The sequence below is a fragment of the Cryptomeria japonica genome, chromosome 3 (assembly GCF_030272615.1).
Source record: "Cryptomeria japonica chromosome 3, Sugi_1.0, whole genome shotgun sequence".
Taxonomy (NCBI): Eukaryota; Viridiplantae; Streptophyta; class Pinopsida; order Cupressales; family Cupressaceae; genus Cryptomeria; species Cryptomeria japonica.
The window spans coordinates 775,685,765-775,700,817 of NC_081407.1; the positions used below are offsets into that span (position 1 = coordinate 775,685,765).

The 15,053-nt window shown below is 34.7% G+C and overlaps 1 pseudogene; it reads right to left on the reverse strand.

Annotated features, from left to right (window-relative positions):
- Positions 1–222: 222 nt before the first annotated feature.
- LOC131063305 (probable methyltransferase PMT21) lies at positions 223–7,965 on the reverse strand (annotated as a pseudogene).
- Positions 7,966–15,053: the final 7,088 nt, after the last annotated feature.

Genomic DNA, 15,053 nt, shown 5'->3' on the forward strand with positions numbered 1-15,053 from the left:
CACGCGCGTTGCCTATGCTACCACCTTGTCTGTGCATCAAGATTTTGCATATATGTTCTCTTATACAGTAAGAGAATACGTTCACTCAACCACCACAGGTCTAACTGGCATCATAATATAAGGTGTAAAGTTTTGTGCAAATAGCCACCACATGTCAACCATGATCAAACACATTATGAGATTCATTTCCTTTGAGGCATTTTGTTAAACATTCTACACTCTTTATGTCCATCCTTGCCATCTATTTTCATAGTTAACTGGTGGTCCAGATAGCACCTAGAAACCTCCTGGCGGCAGTATTCTATCTATTTCCAAAAGGTATACTCCACCAAATTTTGTCCAATGAATGAGACAGTGAGAGTAGTGAGCCATGTCAAATGCATTGGATGGATATGGAAGTCGTTGTGTGGAGATGATACAAAAAATTGCATGAATTCCCTGTTCAAGTGCAAACTGCACGTGAGCTTCATGATTATCTCTGGATGCTAGAGACAATGTGATAATTCCATGATTCAACTAATTACCACCCCAACTTGCAACCCCACATCCGGTATCAAGTGTAGTTTGAATGGTACCATCTCTTATTCCTGGAATCAAATCTTCCATTCGATCCACATATTTGCTAACTCCTATGGGAAACATTGTACCTCCACCTAGAAAGAGAAACTTCTCCCCTTCCTTCCTCATCCAATTCTGGTTTGATTTTTCATTGTTAATCCATTCATACACAACATTGTTGTACCAACACTCATCCTTTCTTGTTGGCCATATAATAGGTAGCTTTTAACTCTCTGGTGGAGGGATTAGGCAATCAATTCTTTCCAAAAGTGATGGACAATGTCCTCCCTAAATACCAACGTGGGCATATCATACTTCCTCCATCTCTGTGGGTCTGTGCATAGATTATAATCTTGATATTCGTTGTTACATTCCACGAGACAACATTTCTTTAATCATCTTTTATTCATCTTGTGAAAAAGGTTAAGGATGCTCCAAAATGGAGAATTTCTAACCTTTTTATGTAATTCATAAAGCGGGCCCACACAAGGTTAGAAAATAAGGTTAGAGATGCTCCATTTTGGAGCAATCCTAACCTCTTTTGTGAGAGGTTATAAATTTGGGTTAAGAATGCTCAAAAACGGAGCATTCCTAACAATTTTCTCTCAATGTTTATGATTTTGACCTTTAGGAGCCAATGACCACGAAGTACGAGAAAGAGAGATGAGAGGTATATTTAAATATTTTTTTCCCCCAAAAATGATCTAATAGGAAATATATAGAAATCAATTTAAAATATTAAACTATTTTTAAAAAATAATTTAAATATTTCTCATTAAAATTTAATACCCAAATTTAGGAAAAAAGGCCATTTTTAAATGGTAAGGAGTTGGGCTCTGAAATTTGAAACACATGTTGATGGTAGGGAAATGAGAAAAAATTATCATTTATTCCTCATGACGATACCTATGATTATGGATTTTAATTATTTGCAAGCGAGGGACATTAAAATTTGAAAGTTTAAAATGTGGCAAAGTGTGAATTGGGTTCAGGCAAAAATTGGTCATATGACGCTTAGGACATGTTCACAAAATGATTTCCCTCAATTCTTTTTAATTTTTAAAACTCATCCATTTCTCATATTTTGACTGACAACGACCTTGGATCACATGCTTATTCGTTATGCATAGACACATATTTGGGTCTTAATTCAACATTGAGACCATTTTGAGGTTCAAATTTTCGGTATGTCAAATATGGGGCAACAAATGGATCTCATTGGGGTCAAGGACTGCAAAGGACGCAAATGAACCCAAAATCTTTGGTTTCGCAGGCTAGTGCACTATCCATTGAGCAACAGAGTCAAAGAGGAAACAACATAGGGAATAGCTGGAGAAACCAAACAAAAACCAAAAATGGGATGAACACAACATAAAATTATAACTAAATATGTACATGGTAGGCAAATCCCACCTCAAACTTCTCCAGGATTATCATACAAAACCATTCACAAGTTGAGAGAAATAGGCACCTTTGCGGAAAAGTGTCATGCATCCATGTGACACCTGTAAGCTTAGTAGGTTGGCAATATCAACATGTATAAGATGAGAAATATCTTTAAGCAATGAACCAAACAACTATCTCTCATCATAAATCTATAGGCTCTCTTGAAAGATTTGGGTACCACTATGAACATTATTGGCAATTTGTGGAATATTCTCAAGCATAGCCATATCCTCTATTTGAAGATCCCTCTGATAGTCTGGTTTGCAACAAATTAACCCACGAATTGGACAACCTTCATATAATCTGTAATGTGAAGAAACTTGAGTAAACACAACCATCGAATCATGTTCTTGAGTATCAACTTGAAAATCACCTGTAGAAATACACTCATATGAAAATAAAGGGATGAGGTACACACTCTCACCATAGGAGAAGTCATCATTTGAAGCCTTCAAACACCAATCTGGAATACAAACATTATGAGAATTAACTTCATTGGCTTCCTTCATTAGATCATCCATTACCTCATTTATCTCTGCATTTTTGATACAGTTCCCAAAACTACCCTCTTGTATAGGGGTGTCTTCTTGATTCAAATATTCAAAAAGAGGATTGCTTTGAACCTTGAATACTTCAAAAGGCATAGATTGTAATTCCATCAAGATAGGGACATTTGTTGATATACCTGCATAAATTTCATTTTCAACCTTCTCATAGATATCTGCATTACTTTTTGTGTTTTCTTGTCCCAATGATTCCTCTTCATCACTCTTCATGAAATTTGAAAACTTCATACTTAGGTGGCATGTATGATAAAGAGTGGATGCTTGATGGTTCATTTTTTTTTTAATCGAGGCTAATCGAGAAGTTCAATAAAGGTCTCCATTTTTTAAGATAAAGAATATGTCTGCAAAATTTTACCTATGATTGCTTCTCCATTGGTCATATTCGTACAAAGTTGTCCACTGGATGTTATACTTCTGATTTCATCAACAGGTCTTTCCACTTCAACAATTGGTAATGTATGAATAGAAATATCTTCTCCACATAGAGAGTCATCATCAAAAGTTTCAAGACACCAACTGGGAATAAAGACTACTTGAGATTCATCTTGGGATGCTCTTTCTTCATCATCTTCTTCAAGCTTGGGCTGCAAACAAGACTTGAAATCGCTTTATACCTCTTCTTCAAGTTCCTTGTTCTTAGGTTGATGGAATATTTCTTCAGCACAATACTTATGACATGCTCCAACACCATCTTCTTTTTCTTCTTCACACACTTTCTTTTGATCTTTCTTTTGACATGTATCCTTGTGAACCGATATGGTTTCATCTTCCTCAACACATGCATAATGTGATGGATCTTTTTCAAAACTTGGATCACAAGACATCTCATCAGGAATGTGAACATCTTCAAGAAAATAATTTTCTCCCTCCTCTTTTTGTATAATCATTTTCAACTTTTGAAGCAAGGAAGGATGCACTTTGTTAAGATCAAGTTGCCTATCACCATAAAAGATTTTCAAAAATTAAAATTGTTCGGAATCATTAAGATCTTGATTTCTTTGAGCAACAAGTGAAACATGAAGATCTTTTTCTTCATCATTGTTGTTATTTACCTTTGGTTCAAGTGAATGATCATGAGCAAGAAACAATTTTACCCTTCCTTCTTTCTCTTCAATTACTTGCAAAGACTGGAGTACAGAAGGAGGAAATTTATTAAGATCAAGTTTCTTTCTATTGTAGAAACTCTTCAAGAAGTTGACTTGTTTAGGATTATCAAGACTTCAATTGTGTTGAACAACTGGTACTAGATAATGGTCACTTTTGTCTTCATCTTTCTTGATTGTTAACTTGGGTAAATGATCACAAGCAATAAAACTGATCTCCTTTCCATCCTTTTCTTCAATGTTTTGCAACAATTGATGTAAGGTAGGGTGAATCTTATCAGGAGTAAACTGCATGCCACCATAAAAGTTCTTCAAGAACTAAACTTATATGGGCTCATCAGGAACTTGCTTCTTCTTATATAAATAGTCTTCACCATCACTTTCAATGTCACTTTCCAACTTTCCTTTGTACCAAACCATTCTTTTGAATTCGATCTTTCAGATAGAGTCGTCAACCTTTATTTTGAAGAAGGTACCTTACAATTTGTGACGAAAAAAAACACAATAGTATTTCTCTCCCCAGCAGAGTCACCAAAAATCTATTTGTAAACAAATTTGTCACTACAATCGTTTATCTGAAATTGACCTTGTTTGCTCGATGAGCAGTGACAAATGTTCCAACAATTGGAGAGATTGGAGAAAAACCACAATCTTCCTCTACGTTTGAGAGGGGAAGCTCCCTCGTATGATAGGGGTATTCGGGATTTTTTGTGTACTTTTAACCTAAAAGTACATAAAGGAGAAAACATAGAACTTAAACAATATTAATAACAAAAACCCTACTAGAAGACATACGAATACCAAGTAGGATTCCATAAATGATAACAATTACAAAAGGGGTTAGCACCAAATAGGTTAGTCATGCAACGACGATGAAAGAAGTACAATAAACCTCGACATACGAAGAGATAGGTTGTACTAGCACATGCAAGTCAAGACAACATGAAATGATGTGTTTCGTCAATAGGTTTCACCAATACACAAAGGGATTACTAATTCAACATGCGAGAAATTAGTAACAATAACTCATGAATATATTCAAAACACACGAACTCAATGCATTCTTATTTATTCTTTTTGAAAATATAAAAGTTCAAAAACCCCTTAGTACAAAGGTATGAACATCAAAATTTCCCACTTAGTTTCTCTACAAAATTCTGCAAAATTTCCCCCCTCGTAAAAGTCCCCCTTACATTCCAAATAGCCTTGTATTTATAGGCTTTGTAGGATAACTACCTTATAACCAAATTCAATCTCGGGTTAATAACTAACTCTTTTCTACATAAATTTCAACGAGTTAATAACCTTTGGTTACAACAAGTGACATAAGTCACTTTTTTTTTACAAAACTAATTTCAAACCCATTAAATTGAAGAAATAATTCGTTATCGATTTTGCCGAGGTAGCCTCCATGTCTTCATCTGCATCTTTATCTTTGTAACTATTTCATTATCAACTCTCTGCTTACACTGTGGAGTGTAGCTACATGCTGGAAAATGTTAGACAATCATAGCTTTACACTCATTATCTGCACATTTGTATGAAATACTTTGGATCTCCTTTCATCGAATTTTATTTTGCAAGCATCCTTTAAAGTTTGATGTATAACAATACTTCACTTTAGCATGAGCTCCGAGGATGTTGACATAGGTTGTAGAATGAGCTTTACGCTTACCAATTCTGCTTCCATGAAGGGTTTCAAAGCTTTTTCAACATTTAAGTTGATATTCATGTAAAATCTGCATGCACCAAGAGAGCGCATCTACACATATTGATACATTTAGGCCGATGACCTTCAATTCTTTGTCTTCCTTCTTTGAAAGCATCATACATTGTAGGCTTGAAAGCTATCACATTGGAAATTGCATCATGACATGATTCTATTGTAAAGATATTGTTTGGCTATCATAAATTTTCCCACACTCATGCTTTGAATAGAAAATTCAAGTCCGCCAAGCTTATTAAGGTCCCTCCATCCCTTTCAACATCTTGAACTATAACCTGTTATCATTCTCATGTGTTTCTTTCTCTATTTTTATCATGGTTGGTTTCACTCGTTTGATATCAGCCTCTATTCTCCAATATCTTTCATTTGTGTGGATGCCTCCTAATATGTAATAACCTACCATATAACCATGATGTTGGCTTAGAGAATGCCTCATTAATTCTAAAATTTTGAGAGTTTCCTTGCAAAATCATTTTACAATCATTTCATTACACCTATGAGAAGATCTATTAAGTGCATACCCTCATTTCATCATGGGATGTGAGATGGTATTATCTAAAAGCATCTATCACATGGTCTGCATGTTGTCTATGCCTCCATTTCTTTCTTTCAAACGTGCAATGAGGATGTTGATGAATCTATCCTTACACTGACGAATGACATTTCTTTGTATATTTCTAAATATTTTTCAATGAATCTATCCTTCGATGTGATGATATCTATTTGAAGCATTTAACAAATAGCTTGCAATTATCACATGTCATGAGATGACATCGATTTGAGGTGTTTTGTCAAACAGTTCATCATGCCTTGTTGATGATTTCAAATTCTAGATGTATGTCAACAAGATATTTCTGATTACAACTTGCGGCTATCAAGTACATTTGCTTGATAATTTCTAAATCTTTCTCAATAACTCTATTTTCCCTTTATGTTGTAGTCATTGCACTCCATGAGATGATATTCAAACCTTGATGTGCCTAGTATGTGCTTCCACGATTTGCATCATTCTGGATTAAAATGTCTACGAAGCATTTTGTTCAAACAAATAATATGCAATGTTGATGCTTCTACAATATGCATTTTGCAAACATGACATGTTTATGTGTATTGGTGATGCTTCCATGATCTACATTATGCAAACACGACATTCTATCAAATAGTACATGACATTGGCTACACATTCTGCATCTGTCGCGTGCTCTTCAAACACTTTACGTGTATTAGCTATGATTCCACAATTTGCATTTATTAAATGCTTCACAACATTGTCTATGCATCTGTGGCATCTTGTCAAACACTTCATGACATGGCTATTCTTCCATGATCTGCATTCATGTCTACCATAGTAGTTGCAACTACAACATTTGACTAAATTCCTATAACCTTGTATACTTTGATAAATGTTGAAGTCCTTTTAAAAAGCTCCCGTTTTGGTAAAAGTGGAAGGATGCTAGCAAAGGATTACAAAATTTGGCATTACACCCGCCAATTGCATCGTGCATATCCTACAATCTTTTCACCTCATTCCTTGAGATGACATCTCTTTAAAGCACTATGTCAAACACTTCACACGCGTTGTCTAGATGCTACCACCTTGTCTGTGCATCAAGATTCTCCATATATGTTCACTTCTACAATAAGAGAATACGTTCACTTCTACAGTAAGAGAATACGTTCACTCGACCACCGCAGGTCTAACTGACATCATAATATAAGGTGTAAAGTTTACTACAAATAGCCACCACATGTCAACCATGATCAAAGACATTATGAGATGCATTTCCTTTTAGGTATTTTGTTAAATATTTTACGCTCTTTGTGTCCATCATCGCCATCTATTTTCATAGTTAACTGGAGGTCCAAATAGCACCCAAAAACCTCGTGGCCATAGTATTCTATCTATTTCCAAAAGGCATACTCCACCAAATTATGTCCAAGGAATGAGACAACGAGAGTAGTGAGCCATGTCAAATGCATTGGATGGATATGGAAGTCATTGTGTGGAAATGATACCAAGAATTGCAAGAATTCCCCATTCAAGTGCAAACTGCACCTGAGCTTCATAATTATCTCTGGATGCTAGAGATAATATGATATTTCCACGATTCAGCAAATCACCAACCCAACTTGCAACCCCACATCCGGTATCAAGTGCAGTTCAAACAGTACCATCTTTCATTCCTAGAATCAAATCTTCCATTTAATCCACATATTCATCGACTCCTCTACGAAACATTATACCTCCACCTAGAAAGAGAAACTTCTCCCCTTCCTTCCTCACCCAATTCTGGTTTGATTTTTTATTGTTAATCTATTCATACAAAATATTCCTATACCAATACTCATCCCTGCTTGTTGGCCATTTAATAGGTAGCGTGTAACCCTCTGGTGGAGGAATTAGGCAATCAATTCTTTCAAAAAGTGATGGACAGTGTCGCTCCCTAAATACCAACCTGGGTGGATCATACTTCCTCCATCTCTGTGGGTCTGTGCATGGATTATAATCTTGATATTTTCTGCTACATTCCACGTGACAACATTTTTTTAAGTATCTTTTATTCATCTTGTGAAAAAGGTTAAGGATGCTCCAAAACAGAGAATTTCTAACCTTTTTATGTAACTCATAAAGTGGGCCCATACAAGGTTAGAAAATAAGGTTAGAGATGCTCCAGTTCAGAGAAATCCTAACCTCTTTTGTGAGAGGTTATAAATTTGGGTTAAGAATGCTCTAAAACGGAGCATTCCTAACCATTTTCTCTCAAGGGTTATGATTTTGAACTGTAGGAGCCATTGACCACGAAGTGGGAGAAAGAGAGATGAGAGGTATATTTAAATAAATTTTTCCCCCAAAGATGATCTCAATAGGAAATATATAGAAACCAATTTAAAATATTTCTCATTAAAATTTAATACCCAAATTTAGGAAAAACGACCATAACTTTTAAATGGTAAGGAGTTGGTCTCTGAAATTTGAAACACATGTTGATAGTAGGTAAATGAGAAACCATCATCATTTATTCCTCATGACGATACCTAGGATGAGGGATTTTAATTATTTACGAGTGAGGGACATAAAAAATTGAAAGTTTAAAATATGGCAAAGTGTGAACTGGGTTCAGGCAAAAAATGGTCATATGACACAAAATGACGCTTAGGGAATGTTTACAAAATGATTTCCCTCAATTATTTTTAATTTTCAAAACTCATCCATTTCTCATATTTTGACTGACAACGACCTTAGATCACATGCTCATTCATTATGCATAGACACATATTTGGGTCTTCATTCAACATTGAGACCAATTTGAAGTTCAAATTTTTGGTATGTCAATTATGGGGCGACAGATTGGAAAAGAGGAAATCAAGATCACCATATTTAAGCTCAACCTTGACAAGGCCCTGGGCCTAGATGGGTTTCTAGCTACTTTATTTTAGAGATATTGGGATATGGTGGCGAATGAGTTAACTTCGTCAATTAAGGAATCTAGGAGAAAAATCGCAATGTTGGGGGCCCTGAATCATACTTTCCTCGCTCTTATACCCAAAAAAATGCACATAAGAAGTGAGGGAATTCAAACCTATTACCTTATGCAACATTGTGTATAAAATTGTCACTGTAATCATATCCAATAGATTAAAAAAGACTCTTAAAACTATGATCTTAGATGAATAGAATAGGTTTTCTATGGGGATATCTATTGTGGAAGTTGTTATAACAACACATGAAATATTACACTCGGTAAGGAAAACCAAAGAGGCTTGTATGATTCTAAAATTGGATATTCTAAAAGAGTATGATTTGGTTGATCTACAATTCCTCATTAAGGTGCTCAGTAAATTTGGATTTGAATAAAATAAGATCAAATGAATTGGAAGTTGTATTTTGACACCTAAATTCTTCATCTTGGAGAATAATGTTTTCCATGGTTTCTTTTCTTTCTCTAGGGGAATTAGATAGGTAGACCCTCTCTCCCCCTTTCCATCAATATGGTTGAGGCTCTTGGCAGAATTATTGGCAAACTCAAAAGAAAGGGTAGTTGGCAAGGTGTGAGCATGGCTAATGGGATTGAGCCTGCTACACAATTATAGTTTGCAAATGATACTATCCTTTTTGGTGAATCATCTAGAAGAAAAGTTAGAACAATTAAAGTATTTCTAGATGAATATTTTGTGGCTATGGGACAAAGTATAAACTAGAGGAAGTAAAAGATCTTCTTCCTCAACATGCAACCTAGATTATAGAGGGATTCGACAAGGATTAAACATGAGAGTGACCAACTTTTTGGGCCACTTTTTAGGAATGCCCCTCTTTGTGTGAATGAATAAGGTAACTATTGGGAGAATTTGATCAATGGTTGCAAAAATAAATTAGAATCCTAGAAGGGAAAGTGGTTATCCTCTGTAGGAAGATTAATCATGACAAAAAATTTCCTCTCAGCCATTCTTATTTATTCTATGGCATACTTCAAACTCCTGAAAGCAGTAGAAGATGAACTTATCCAAATTATGAGGAAATTGTTTTGGAGTGTTGTGGGTGAACAAAATAAACTAGCCTTGGTGGCTTGGGACAAGATTTATCTCCCTAAGGAGGTTGATGGAATAGTTGTTAGGCAATTGGCCAACATGAATCTTGCAATGGGGGCCAATCTACACTGAAGGGGAACAAAGATGGGTTAGAGTCCTCATAAACAAACATCTGGGCTCAAATGAGCCTAATTGAATCCTAACAACATTTGATCTACCAAGAGGTTCATCCATTTGGAAATATATGATGGAATGTACATATATTATCACCAAACATGTCACTTAGGAGATTAGAAATATGCCAAAAGCCTCTTTTTGGAATGATTCTCAGGGAGGGGAGAATTATTGGTCATAACCCTAACCTTAAAGATATTAAAGAGGAAACATTGCAACAATGGGGATAAAAGGTTTGAAATTATGGTTACAAGGTGATAAGAAATGAGGTGAGTACTTGGTTATCACAATTTATGCATGAAATCAATCTCCAAAAGAATCAGAAAGATATTCTCATGGCGAAATTTGGAATTCAAGGCCTAGGTAGATGTGTGTTGTGCAAATGAAATTCAGAATCGACGGACCATACTCTCTTGGATGCCAATAAATAACCAAATGTTGGTGGTATTTCATGAACAAATTAAATTGGAGTAGCCCTCTGCCCCTGGGAATTATCGAATGGTTTACAATGTGGTCCCTCAAGAGCAGAAAATTGGTATTTGGAGATATTTGGAATATCCTAACATTGTCAATAATTTGGGAGGTCTCGAAAGAATAAAACCAAGGAATTTTTCAAGATAAGAAAATGGATTCAGAATGGTTATTTCGTAAAATTGAGAGACAAGTTATAGAATTGGCTAATGAAGCTGCCAAAGCCAAGACACACAAGAAAAATGTTTATAGAAGCTAGGATGACAAAATGAAGAAGATGTTTGTAGTTATTATCATTCTGCCAATTTTTGGAATAGATAATAGGGATGACGATGACAGATGTAGAGCTACAACATGATGGTGTGCACCTAAGTCAGGTTCGTTAAAATTAAACTTTAACGGGGTGTCCCTTGGTAACCTAGGTTCAAGTGGCATTAGGTGTGTGGTAAGAGATGAAAGAGGTTGAATCTTAAAAGAGACAAAAATTATATTGGCTAAACAATGAACAATATTATAGAATTCCATGCGGTTATGAGAGGACTACAATTGGGTATAGAGATAGGAGCAAAACAAATCCATTTGGAAGGGGATTCCTTAATTACTATCAATGCCATTTGAAAGAACAACTGCAAATTGGATGTTGAATCAATGGATCTGTCCAACCAAAATTATGTTGGATAGTTTGGAGGAATTTAAAGTTGGCCACATATACAAAGAGGGGAATGAGTTGGTAGACCAGTCGACAAAGGAGGTAGCGCTAAATGGACAATTACAACAGAGGTGATCTAGAGAGGTGATTTGAGAGACAAGATTTATATCAGAAGGTGGAAGAATCGTGGTAGTTTTCAAATGATATACATGTTGTCCTCATTTCTATTTAAAAAAATGATGGACCATTACGTAAAAAAATTATCAAAAAATAATTTTTTTACTCTATGACACACTTTTCGAGGCATAATATTGTGTCACCCTTAGACTAGACTAATCCTTAGTCCATCCACAAACCACGTTTCAAATTTCATCACATTCTAGTTTCATTTGCTATGTTTTTCCTTCAATTTCGGGTTTTTTCTCCCTGACTGCAGGTGGGAAATTTTCCTTAAATTGCAAGTTTTAATGTTTTCCTTTGTTTTAGTCTTTGTAGGGAAATTTTAAGTTAATTACAAGTGCACTTTATGAAATTAGAACTTGTAACTTACTTTTTATTTCCCCCTTGATGCTTTTGGGTTTTTTAAGTCATAATAGGAACTTTTTGGATAAGTTACAAGTTAATTTTGAATTATAAATTTAAAAGTCACTTGTAATTATTTTATAAAATTCCTATTTAAGTGATATGACTTGTAATATGGATTTTATTTCCCTATTACATGTTTTGTTTTCTAGTCAATTGTAAAGGGAATTTTAAATCCCCATTACAAGTTCTTTTTTAAAGTTAAGTTATTAAAACTTGTTGAAGGGATTCTATTTTCCTCTTACAAGATATTATAAATTTGTATTTCTCTCACAAAAACCCAATTTTGCCTTGTGCAATGAAAAGTAACATTTTAAACTTTTAAATGAGTTTTTAAAACTCGATTTTCTCTAGAATGGAGATAAAGTTATTTTTAAACTTGTAATATGAAGAAAGGAACCCGATTTTCACTATTGCAAGCAAAATTGAAACTTGTTGCATTTCTCCAAGATCCCAACCAACTTCTTAGGCGAATTTGTTGAAAATTTCAACCGATTTTTGTGGAGATTTTCTAGGAGGAAGAAGGCGTTTTGAATTCTTAGCTATTTTCATGCATCTTGAAACTCTTTCCATGCCATTTGGTGGATTTATTTGCTTCTTTGAAGGCGTTATAACAACACATGTTTGCCAAAATACCAAGATTTCGTCCTCCAAAATTACACGAATCTCTTCTCTCCCATATCATTTTGCCTTCTCAACTCTAGGCATTGAGATTTAGGGGAGATTTGACCGATTTTTGTGCCATTTTACAAGGTGTTTTTGTTGCTAAAGACGTTTTTCCAAAAACGTGGCTAGGGTTTTGGGGTGTGGTTTGTTGTCTATTTAAGAGTTTCAATCTTCTCTTTCAAAGATTGCTTCTTGCTTCTTGGAGGGCATTTTGATTGATCAAGGTATGTTCTTTTCTCTTTTTCTTATTTTTATTTCTTATTTGTCTGGGTTTCCTTGATCAATTTGTATATGTTAGTTTTGTTAGTTCTGTTCTAAAGTTGATTTTGTGAGAGATTTTCCCCTTTGTTCCAGGTTTGCAAAGCAATTTGTGAATTGCATTGTCTTTCCCTATTGTCCCTCTTAGCTTGCATTCAGGATTTAAAAACCCGATCGCAAGTAAGATGAAAATAATTGATCCTCCCCTTTGGTTGGAAAATTTTAACCATCTTTTGGTGAAAATTCCAAGTTTCAAAGTTGGAAAAATGCTCATCTTTTCAAAACCGGGTTTTTAAAACCTAATTACAAGTTGAAAGTTCTTCCCATTTTCATAAAGATGATCTTCCCAAAATCTTTTCATTTTCTCTTATTTTCATTTCCATCATCTGTACATACCATTCCCACCATTTAATCCACTCATTTCACCCCTTCATTTATTTTTCCCATTTAAAGTCTTCACTTGCAGTCAACCATCCAGAACTCAAAATTGGTCCAAAATGCACTCAAAAAACACTTGAAAATGAGTCTTAAAGGTTCAATTACAAGTGCAAACTTGTAGTTACCTAGTACACATATGAAGTTGCATGTTTGTTCTCCATAATTGTAAGTTAATGCTCTTTTTTTTCCCACACATGTAATGCAACTTCCAGAACCCGAAATTCACTTGTGAGCCCATTTTTGCATCAGTTTATCCCTTCCCTTGTTAGTTCGGTTTGCACACACGATCTATCAAAACAATGGATTAAGGCATGGGCCTTATTTTGCAAGAAGATTTCAAGATTGAAGGATGATATAAAGAAGAGATACAACAATAATTCATGGTTGAAAGCATAGAATACTTTCAAGACAGAGATGGTCATGCCATGAAAAGAGGAAGGCAACCCTTTCCCTCCTGAAAAGCCAATACTACCCCAAGCAGGAAGATAAGGTTGAAGTTCGTTGTCCAAGGACACAAAGATTATTAAGGATGCAAATTCTCGTTCCAGTTCAAGATGTCTTCACCGATCCATAATACTTCAAGCTCTAACATCCTGAAGCGGCATGAAGATCATCATAGACAAAGGATGACACAATTAGAGTCATGTTTTTGGACACATAGAATAGTTTTAATTATGCATTTGTAATTTTATTTTGAAAATTTACATGTAAAAATAACTTTTTAATTGCAAGTTAACTCATCACTTGCACTTTTATAATTACATGTAAAGAAACTACAAGTTGAGTTCAATTAGGACTGTAGTTGGAATAAGTTATAGTTAGTTGTTGAATAAGTCTTGGTGGTTGAGAGAATTACTCAAGTTAGTTAGGATCCTCCCACCTTTTTCTCAAGGATCCTCTCCTATAAATACTTGAGGGGGTCTATTGTAATTGATATCTTTTGGAGAGAAAGCAAAAACTCTGCCAAATTTGCAGCAAATAAGTCTTTGAGCTTTATGTGTAATTTGAAGGATTGAAAGGAATAAAAGAAAATTAATCAAGTATTGAGACTTTGTGCTATATTCTTGAGTTTATGTTCAACATTACCTTTCTTGCAAGTGTTTCTTAAAGGGCTTAATCAAATTTGATTTGTAAACTTTGTGTTGCAAGTATTGGAGATTAATTTAGTTAAAATAGTTCTATTGAGAAAATATGTAAGACTTTGTGCTTACACCCGTTCTTAAGAGAGATTAGAGGTAGATTTTATAATAAGAAATAGCTGTGAAACTTTGAGCTCACACTAGTTCTTATTGTCTTGTGTAGAAAGAAATAAGTTATTTCAGACTTTGTGCTGTCATTTTTTGTTCTTGATATCATTAGAATAGAAATGGGTAGACATGACTTCACATAGTCAAGACTTTGAGCTTGATATTGATGTCCTGTCCCGAAGGAAGTGACAAAAGTTTTTGAACTTTCAGGAAACTTCATTTCCTTTCTCTCATTTCATTTCAAAAAGTTGTTATTGTTGTTTTCTGTTAAATTGCTATCATTTTTCTGTGAAGAGAAAGGATATTGGTTTTTTTGAAAAAAGAAGAAAGATTGTTGTTCCATCCTATTTTAGTTTTAGTATTAGATAGATAGGGGGAGCCTTCCCTAATTATGAGAGTTTTACTTACAGACTGTGGTTGAAGCCACAATTTTGTGTATTTCCCCAAGTGTACAAAATTTTCAACCAACAGTTTTTACAAATGAGAGAAAGGAAATGAAGTTTCCTGAAAGTTCAAATACTTCCTTCACTTCCTTCAGGATGGGACAACAATATAAACCTCAAAGTCTTGACTATGTGAAGTCCTATCTATTGTTTTATGTTAGATTGCTTTCACTTTTCTATGAAGAGAAAATAATATTGG